This window comes from Scylla paramamosain, chromosome 39 (genome assembly GCF_035594125.1).
Source record: "Scylla paramamosain isolate STU-SP2022 chromosome 39, ASM3559412v1, whole genome shotgun sequence".
In the NCBI taxonomy this organism is placed as follows: Eukaryota; Metazoa; Arthropoda; class Malacostraca; order Decapoda; family Portunidae; genus Scylla; species Scylla paramamosain.
In genome coordinates, this window is record NC_087189.1 from 9,693,824 (window position 1) to 9,703,823 (window position 10,000).

At 40.7% G+C, this 10,000-nt stretch overlaps 1 long non-coding RNA gene across 1 annotated transcript; it reads left to right on the forward strand.

Annotated features, from left to right (window-relative positions):
- Positions 1–7,011: 7,011 nt before the first annotated feature.
- On the forward strand, positions 7,012–9,957 carry LOC135092157 (uncharacterized). Its single transcript, XR_010262779.1, has 2 exons — positions 7,012–7,428; positions 7,505–9,957. It is a non-coding gene; the product is annotated as an uncharacterized LOC135092157 (long non-coding RNA).
- Positions 9,958–10,000: the final 43 nt, after the last annotated feature.

Here is a 10,000-nt window from a genome sequence, read left to right on the forward strand (position 1 = left end):
AACAACAACAATAATAAAAATAATAATAATAATAATAATAATAATAATAATAATAATAATAATAATAATTAATGAAGCCAAAGAATATAAATCCAGAGATGGCAAACAATAGAAATACGTGGAGAAGGCTCATTCACAACGGCGACCCCGAATAGGGAAAAGCTGGGAAGAAGAATGAAGCCATTGGTCATGCAAGCTTCCATTTGCATAACCTTTGTTATCGCTGTGGTTGTTGGTGACGCTGTTGTTTTTATTACTATTATATCTTGCTACACAAAAAAATACATAGTAGTAGTAGTAGTAGTAGTAGTAGTAGTAGTAGTAGAACCATCAGTAGTAGTTGTTCTTGTTCATCACTTTGTTCTTGTTCTTCTTCTTTTTTACTACTACTTCTACTACTACTACTACTACTACTACTACTACTACTACTACTACTACTACTACTACTACTACTACTACTACTAATAATAATAATAATAATAATAATGATAATAATAATAATAATAATAATAATAATAATAATAATAATAATAATAATAATAATAATTCTGCTGCTTCTGCTTAAGCTAATGAAGTTGAACATTCTAATTTATACTTTATATTATATTTTATAAATTAGTATGTAGTATGGAGGATTTTCACTAAGCGAATCGCGTATCGGACCAGCTAAAAAGCATGTGAAAAACTTGAAAGGCCTAACTTTATTTTATACGTGTGCTCGAAGCATAATGTGTGTGTGTGTGTGTGTGTGTGTATGTGTGTGTGTGTGTGTGTGTGTGTGTGTGTGTGTGTGTGTGTGTGTGTGTGTGTGTGTGTGTGTGTGTGTGTGTGTGTGTGTGTATATATATATATATATATATATATATATATATATATATATATATATATATATATATATATATATATATATATATATATATGGAAAGAATTGTCCTCAAACGCAGTCAGCTCGAATACGATAGCGACATTTAAAAATCGCCTTGATAAATATCTGATGTCAAATCCCCGGTTGTCACTGTTCACCTCCTCATAAAAATCTTACCGCGGATATTTAGTCTTTCGGTGCGATTACATCTGTCATCTGGTGAGGGTATATTTCACCGAGGAAGAAAAACAACTAATTCACAACAAAGAAAATGAATCACATTAAAGAGACCTTGGTGATGGCCAGGTTCCTCGGCGACTTACTGCTGACGCCGCCACAATAATGGTATAAGGAATCGAGTCCTTGCTGGGCAACTAACCCATCACAATAGTCATCTAGTAAACATGTATCCCACGCAGGCATGTTTAAGGAAGAGGAAACGCCTCATCAGATATCACTAATAAAAATAGGACCGTATGTAGACTAGATGTGATAGAAGCAGACATCATCTCTTTCTTACTTTCCTCTCAAATTACATGTTTTTTTTTTTCTATACAAATGTTATAATTTCCCTTTTCCTGCCAAGTTCTGCAGGAGGGATGGGGAAGAGAGTTCTTCTGTGGTATCCTGTCTCTCCCACTAATAGCGTAGAATTGTTAACCAAACAACCAAGTAAGAACCACAGGGTCTGTTGCTGTTTCGTCTCCTTTGTATATTCCTTTGTATATTCTTCCACCACCACCACCACCACCACCACCACGACCTACACCTCCTAGTCTTGCCCTTGCTCTTGCTCTTTCTCTTTCTCTTTCTCTTTCTCCTTCTCCTCCTCGTCCTCCTTCCATCCTCCTGTGTGTGACGTGGGGTGGCGTGATCATGTCCGCCCAACCTTTATCCACCAACACTCATTATCTACACTACATCATACAATACTTTATCTACATTATGTATGTGTACATACATGTACATGTACATGTATTGCTAACTAGGCGAAGCATTATAAATACAATACACATTATTATTAATTGTGTGACACCGTTACTTGTAGTGGATAAACTTGTGGAATCAATGGTACGGGATAGAACAGTAGAATTCCTGGAAAGTAACCGTATCATAAAGGACGCTCAACATGGATTTAGTAGTAAACGTTCATGTTTAACGAATTTACTGGACTTTTTTCACGACTTACATAATATGTGTGATAATACCAGGCCAGTAGATATAGTTTATTTTGATTTTCAAAAAGCATTTGATAAAGTTCCTCATAAGCGCCTCCTACATGAAGTAAAAGCTCACGGCATATCAGGTGACCTCGCTGCGAGGATAGAGGATTGGTTGACAGACCGCAAACAGCGAGTAGTGATTAACGTGTCGTGGTCCGAGATGTTGCAAAGAATTGGTTTATAAAGGCTACTGGAAAACTCACAAACATTTTCATATTTTGATTAATAACTACTGTTTACATTTCTTACAACTCAAAATTTCTTACTCGCATTCATCTTCAAATCATTCAAAGTTATTAAGTGTTACCTTATATTTCTTGAACATATTCACTGATCAGCGCAGTCATCGTGCAAAACACAGACAATATGAAATGCTCAAACACAACAAATATTCAGTCGGCGCCATTAATGTTCAGTTACAAAAACACACGTGATATCTGCAACACATCACTTACTATAAACATTCCATGACTGAGTAAATCTTCGTACATCATACACACCTGTCATAACAAACATAAAACATCAGTTAAACATCCTGCTCCTCCTTTAATAAGATCATTGATTTATAGACTGCATTACGCTTTCAAACTGCACTTACTTTCAAGTTATTCCGTCCATCTCGACCCCTCTCTGGTCAGACCCTGTGGAACCTCTGGGTCTGCTACTCTCCGCAACTCTCCGCTACTGAATTATTCCACCCACCTTCCAATCTGAAAAAAAAAATCTCACCTTGTACAACTCACTTGTACGTCCTCATTTTGAATACAATGTAAAGTTTTTGTCATCCTGTTATAAAAGGAATATTGAGAGATTATAAAAAAAAAAAACAATACGAAATAGAGTAACGAAAATTACTCGAAGGCTTCGCAATAAACCCTACAAGGAACGCCTTAAAGAACGAGATCTATTCTCCCTCTCCAAACGCAGGCTAAGAGGGGATCTGATATTGCTTTACTAAACTTTTAAGGCTTTCACAAATATCAGACCGGAATTCTTCCTAAGATTCAACATGTCTAATATTACAAGAAACAATAGCAAATAATAGGTAAGCGATTTCAAACAAATGAAGCCAAACATTTTACTTCAATCGTGTCATAAATATGTTGAATTGTGTTCCATCAAGCGTCGTTAACTCAGGCACTGTTCAGTCATTGAAAACCTGTCTTGACAAGTATGTAGACACTAATTCCCGGTTGTCATTGTTCATGTCTGAATAACGAACACGTTCACTCCGTACTGTCCGTGCTGGCATGTAGATTGTATGTGGTCGAAGTAGTCCTCCTGTCTTTCTTTAGTTTCCTCTCACACTCCATGTTGTTTTTTCTGTACAACATGGTACCATTTTTCATGTGACCCTTGCCTGGAGGGATTGGGGGTGGGGGATGGAAGGACCCTTCTTCTGTGCTATCCTTTCTCTACCACTAATAGAGTAGAATAGTTACCCAAACAGACTTACAAGGACCTCTTGGTCTGTTACTGTTTGGACTTCTTTTGTATTCGTTTGGTTCCTCTTTCTGTGCTATCCTGTTTGTCTCTTCCACTAGTTAGCGTAGAGTAGTTACCCAAACAGCCCAGTAAAGACCTCAGGAACTTTTGCTGTTTGGGCTTTGTTTTTATTCTTCTCCTCCTCCTCCTCCTCCTCCTCCTCCTCCTCCTCCTCCTCCTCCTCCTCCTCCTCCTCCTCCTCCTCCTCCTCCTCCTCCTCCTCCTCCTCCTTCTCTCATCACATGATGAACAATTAGCTGTGAGGGGCATTGAAAACTCAAGGACCCAATCAGTGACTGTCATAGGGATTTGAGGTACCAGGGGTCACTGCTGCAGGAGTGCGGCGCTCCTTTACGAGAAGTGCACTCTTATAGGAGTCGCATGGTAGCCGGAGCCTGATTGACTGATGCCTCTCTTGAAAGCGCCAGGCACAGTATAGAGAACCCAGCAAGCCCACTTTTGTTACACTTTTTTTTTTTTTTCAATTTTCCGCGCATGACGTCACGTTGTCGGAGATCAGGACAGCCAGATTCGCCTTTTTTAGGCCAAAACATAATTTTTGGCTTTTTTCATGCATTTGGTCTAAGGATATCTAGTTTGCCATGAATTACATTATTATAATTATTATTATTTTTTTTAATATGTTGCTTATATATGCTCCATTTGGCCATAACAAGTTTATTTAATATGATAAGTTTGTTCACCGCCACCTAAGACAAAACTTTTTTTTTTCAAGTTGTCGAGTGCACGTATGTTTTCCTTTATTTTCCTTTTGTTACCATGGTTATCCTTACAGTTTTTCCCATTTTCTCTTATTGCTATTAAATAACAATAAGGGAAAATTGGACAAATCAACTGGGTGATGATGCTGATGACGCGCGAGTCCACGGCTGAACTCTGGCGTGTTTTTTTTTTTTTTTTTTCAAGCGGCTGATGTAATTTAAGGCTTCCTATCAACAGCTACCTGTGTTCATGAACAAGCCAGGAGTACGTTGATAGGGTGCTGTCTATGGTAGTACCGTATATTTTGTTATGATGAGTCATTGGTAAACTCGTTTTCCATCTCCCAAAAGCGATCGTTCTGGTTGTTTATATTTATGTCGAGTGGGAAAGAAAAATGTGTAGAGCAGTGTGATTGAACTGTAGGCCCGCGCGCCAGTTCATTTAGTGTGGCCAGCGTGCACTCATTGATTAATTTTATATGAGGAAAAAAATACTTAAATGATATTCAGCAAAGGTCAAGTGTGTGGAATAATAACGATTAGCTTGTTATGACATTGCTGCTACAATAGCATAATGCCTGCAGAGCGAAAGTCCTTCCCCATGGTTATGAAGTAGGGACGTAGGTATATGGTACACGTCATGAACACGGCCACTTCTTTGTGCCAAGAACGTTTTCATAATGTGTTGTTAGTATTTTTGCATTCACTCCTGAACCCACCAATCTCAGTTAGTGTACATTGCATTGGGGTCAGGTTTCAGATGAGGCGTCGGGAGCTGTATGGCCTTAGGCCTAGTTGCCTAGCACATACCGTTACAAGTAACTCTCTTCCACTGTCGGTATTCTCACACTGGAATTGAATTCTCTGAATTCGTTTCCGTTTTTTGGCCCAGGCGAAGGACTGACGAAGTACGTGGCACTTGTATACACAGATCGCCACTCCAGTAGTCCGCTATAGCCCAGTGCTCAGTACACATCGTGTAATATTTGGTAAATTCTGAAGTGGAATAATATAAACTTTGGGTTTTTTTACTGCCTGTTTTTGGGTCTTTTTGTAGTGCGTTTGGCCGTTTTGTCTTATTTTTTTGTTGCCTTTGGCCTTTTTCTGCTTCAGTAATCTGGGAACCCTGAGTGTACTGCCTTCAGTTCCACCCACCACTCACTCTGCCTTAGGGCTTCATTTTAAGTTTAAGGTACATCGCATCTCTAAAGTCCATGTGCGCAGCGCTTCTTATAAAGCACTATGCAAAATGTGCTTTATTAAAATGAATTTTTCGATGTTTATTCATCAGTTTAGTTTGTCATCCATAATCAGTATTATCATTATTAGTAACATTTATAATTCCTGTGTGCACCGTTACCTAGTGAACATAAAAGAAGAAAAACACAAACCTCAACACACTTAACAAGAAAGTATCCTACACAACACAAATAAGTAAATCTACATAAATGTTAACTTGAGGGAAAATCAAGTTGTATGGTAATAAATAAATTCTACAAAACAAATAGATTCAGTACATAAGTAACAGAAAAAAAAACAGTAGGAAATATAGATGTAAATGCCAGTGACACCGTGCAGAGCATAAAGAATAAAAAACAAGGTCTCCATCGTTACAAATACTGAACTATTAAAACTTACAGCTTACAAGATACGACGCGGAAATAAAAGGACACAAACCAGCTACACTACAATGATGGTGCCGATGACGATGATGACGGTAATAATAATAATTTTAATGATAATAATAATAGCAATAATAATAATTAATAATATATAATAATAATAATAATAATAATAATAATAATAATAATAATAATAACAACAACAACAACAACAGTACCACTTCACTACGTTTCGCCTCACGGGGGGAGCAGGGGTGGGAGGGGCACAGGTCTTTCTTCTTTTTCATGCAGTATTCTTTTTTATACCTATTTAGCATAACCACACTTCCAGCCTCCGCTGGTCCCCCCTACCCTCTCTCTCTTAATCCTTCCCGACGCCGCCCTTCCTCCCAGTCGGAAGCTTTCATCCTGCTGATAGGTAGTAAAGCCTGTGTGAAGAAGTGAGTGCTTCACCAACTTTTTTCAGTGACATAATTTGATTGATGTCTATGTTGAGAGTGGACGTGAATTACGAATAAAGCAATCCGTGGTTCTCTGGGCTGAGTCATTCTCGTGCTGCAGGATGGACAGGTGTAATGGTGTGTTGTTATTGTTGTTGTTGTCGGTGGTGGTGGTGGTGGTGCAGCACAGGGGAGGGTTCCAGAAGGCTGCTCCATAACCAAGGAATTCCTGCCTCTGTAAAGTTCTCTGATCTTACCTACTGCTATTTGTACTCCACGACATACTCCCACAAGTCAACAGTTATCTAATTATCACTGTGGGATGAACGTTCACATTAGAATGAGCAGCAGTTTTTCTTATTGAACTTTTGGTGCTGCATGAACACAGGAAGGGAAATGATGTGTTCAAATATATCTTGTTTACCGTTGGGGTTTCATGGCGTAGTGACAGTCTTGGGAACCCAGTGTGTGTGGGATGCCAGCGGTCATATCCCATACAAAATACAATAAATAAATAACGTTATGAAAATAATTCACATCATAATTCTTTAATACGTACTGGCGTGAACATAAGGTGGTTAAATAGAGGAACTTTACAAAAAAGATGGGGAAGATGGGGAAATAGACCAACTTTAAAAAAAAGAAAAAGGGCCCTCGTGGCCCAGTGGGTAGAGTGATGCACTTTGAGTTTGGCGTGAGGGAAGTGAGGGGCGCGTAGGTTCGAACCCCCCTCTCGGAACTCACAAAAACCTTGAAAGAGCATCCCTCCATCACCATGTGTGATGGAACTGCCCACGGGGAGGAGGGGAGGTGAGTGCGCAGCACCTCCCTATCCCTCCCCAGGGGAGGAAGGCACCGCCTTACCGGCCCCCGGGAGAGCAAGGGAGGTGAGTGCACAGCGCTTCCCTTCTCTCCCCTACCTAACCCTGGCAAGTCTACGGACTACCAGGCAAAAAATAATAAAAATAAAAAAAAATAAAAAAAAAACAAAAAAAAATAAAAAAATAAATAAATAAAGATAAGTGCATAGCACTTCTCTTCTCTCCACCTAACAGAATAAAAAATATAAAGGTGAGTGCATAGCACTTCCCTTCTCTTCCAACCTACCAGGCAGAAGATAGAAAAAATAAATAAATAAAGAATTAAGGTGAGTGCATAGCACTTCCCTTGTCTCCGGCAAAAGATAGAAAAGAAAAAATAAAGAATTAAGGTGAGTGCATAGCACTTCCCTTGTCTCCTAACCTACCACGCAAAAAAAAAAAAATAAATAAATAAATAAAATAAAATAAATAAATAAATAAAGATAAATAAATAAATAAATAAAAATAAATAAAAACCTCCTTACCACCTCGGACCTCGGGAGAGCAAGGGAGGTGAGTGCACAGCACTTCCCTTCTCTCCCCAAGTCTACGGACTGCCAGACCAAAAAGAATAAAATATATATAGGTATAAAAGATGATAAAAGTAATAAAAAAAAGATAAATGAAAAAATAAGTAAATAAAACAAAAACAATAAAACTCCTACTTCCCCCTCAATAAAATTGACTGAGTCTGGCAATCAACAATAAATAATAAAAAATAAAACAATACCAACTGACTGACCCTGACAACCCCAAAGACCACCACCCACCTGGGAAGCACGGGAGGTGAGTGTGCAGCACCTCCCTACCCTTCCCAGTCTCCCAGTTTGACTTTGACCACCAATCTGACTCATCCTACCAACTCCAAAGAGCAACTCCAACTGTACAGACCACCACCACCACCACCCTTCTGATCTCGGCAAGGTGAGTGCGTAGCACTTCCCTGGACTGACCCTGACTGACTGACCCTGGCAACTCCAAAAACAACCAACCTGACTGACTTACAGATATGTAATCACCTAACTGACTGGCCCTGGGGAGCATGGGAAGTGAGTGTGCAGCATCTCCCTACACTTCCCAGTCTCCCAGTTTGACCTGACTCATCCTGGCAACTTCAAAGAACAACTCCAAATGTACAGACCAACAGTACCTCCTACTCTGTGTCCCACTCTGACCCTGATCCATACATCCCTACATCCTACCCTGTCCTGGCTAGGTGAGTGCGTAGCACTTCCCTACCACCTGCCTTACTGACCCTGGCAACCATAAAAACAACCAACCTGACTGACCTACAAATCTTACTGTAATCTGGCAACAGACCACCAAACTGACTGACTCTGGGGAGCATGGGAGGTGAGTGTGCAGCACCTCCCTACCCTTCCCAGTCTCCCAGTTTGGCTTTGACCACCAATGTGACTCATCCTACCAACTCCAAACCACCCCTCTGATCTTGGCAAGGTTAGTGCTTCCCTTGACTGAGTGGGCCTGACTGACTGACCCCCGCAACTTCAAAAACAACAAATGTTACAAATGTAACCTGGGGAGCATGGGAGGTGAGTGTGCAGCACCTCCCTACCCTTCCCTACCCTTCCCAAAATAAATGAAAAATAAAAAAATAAATAAAAGTAAAAAGTAAAAACAAAACTTCTGCTTCCCCCTCAATAAAATGACTGAGTCTGGCAATCAACAATAAATAATAAAAATAAAACAATACCAACCTGACTGACCCTGACAACTCCAAAGACCAGCACCCCACCTGGGAAGCACGGGAGGTGAGTGTGCAGCACCTCCCTACCCTTCCCAGCCTTCTAGTTTGACTTTGATCCCCAATCTGACTCATCCTAGGAACTCTAATTGTACCGACCACCACCAGTACTCCCCACCCTGGCAACTGATTCTGGCAAGGTGAGTGCGTAGCACTTCTCGTGACTCATCCTGGCAATTCCAAAGACCCACAATCCTGACCGCCCCTGGGAAGCACGGGAGATGAGTGTGCAGCACCTCCCTACACTTCCCAGTCTCCCAGTTTGACTTTGACCACCAATGTGACTCATCCTACCAACTCCAAATGTACACACCACCACCACCACCCCTCTGATCTTGGCAAGGTGAGTGCGTAGCACTACCCTTGACTGACGGGGCCTGACTGACTGATCCCGGCAACTCCAAAAACAACCAACCTGACTGATGTTACAAATGTAACCTGGGGAGCATGGGAGGTGAGTGTGCAGCACCTCCCTACCCTTCCCAGTCTTCCACCAACCTGACTTGCATTATGACTGGGGAGCAAGGTAGGTGAGTGTGCAGTACTCCTACTATCCCCACTCTGAATACCCTATCACCAACCAATTCAGACTACCAAAATGTGTTAGAAGAACAAGAACAGGAAGCAACGCCATCAGAGGAAGAAGAAGCAGCAGCAGCAGTATTACCGCCATCAGAGGAAGAAAACAAGAAAAAGAAGCAAAGAAAAAGAATTACCACCACTGTTATCGGAGGAAGAAACAGCAGCGTCACCGCCATCAGAGGAAGAAACATATATATGTAAACTACGACTGGTCAAACTTTCTGTGGCACCAGGCTAAGTTCGACCTGTGATGGGCTGTGTTTAGCGACGCCTTGAGATGAGAGGGAAAAAAGTTCCAGGGGTTCATGAAAGGAAAGTACGCTAACAGGGGACTGATTGTGAAAGTGCCAGGCAAGGCTGCTGCTTCAGACATCCACACTTCAACTTCAACTATGCATGCGAGAATGTTGCTGTATTCTTCCTCCTATTCCTCCTT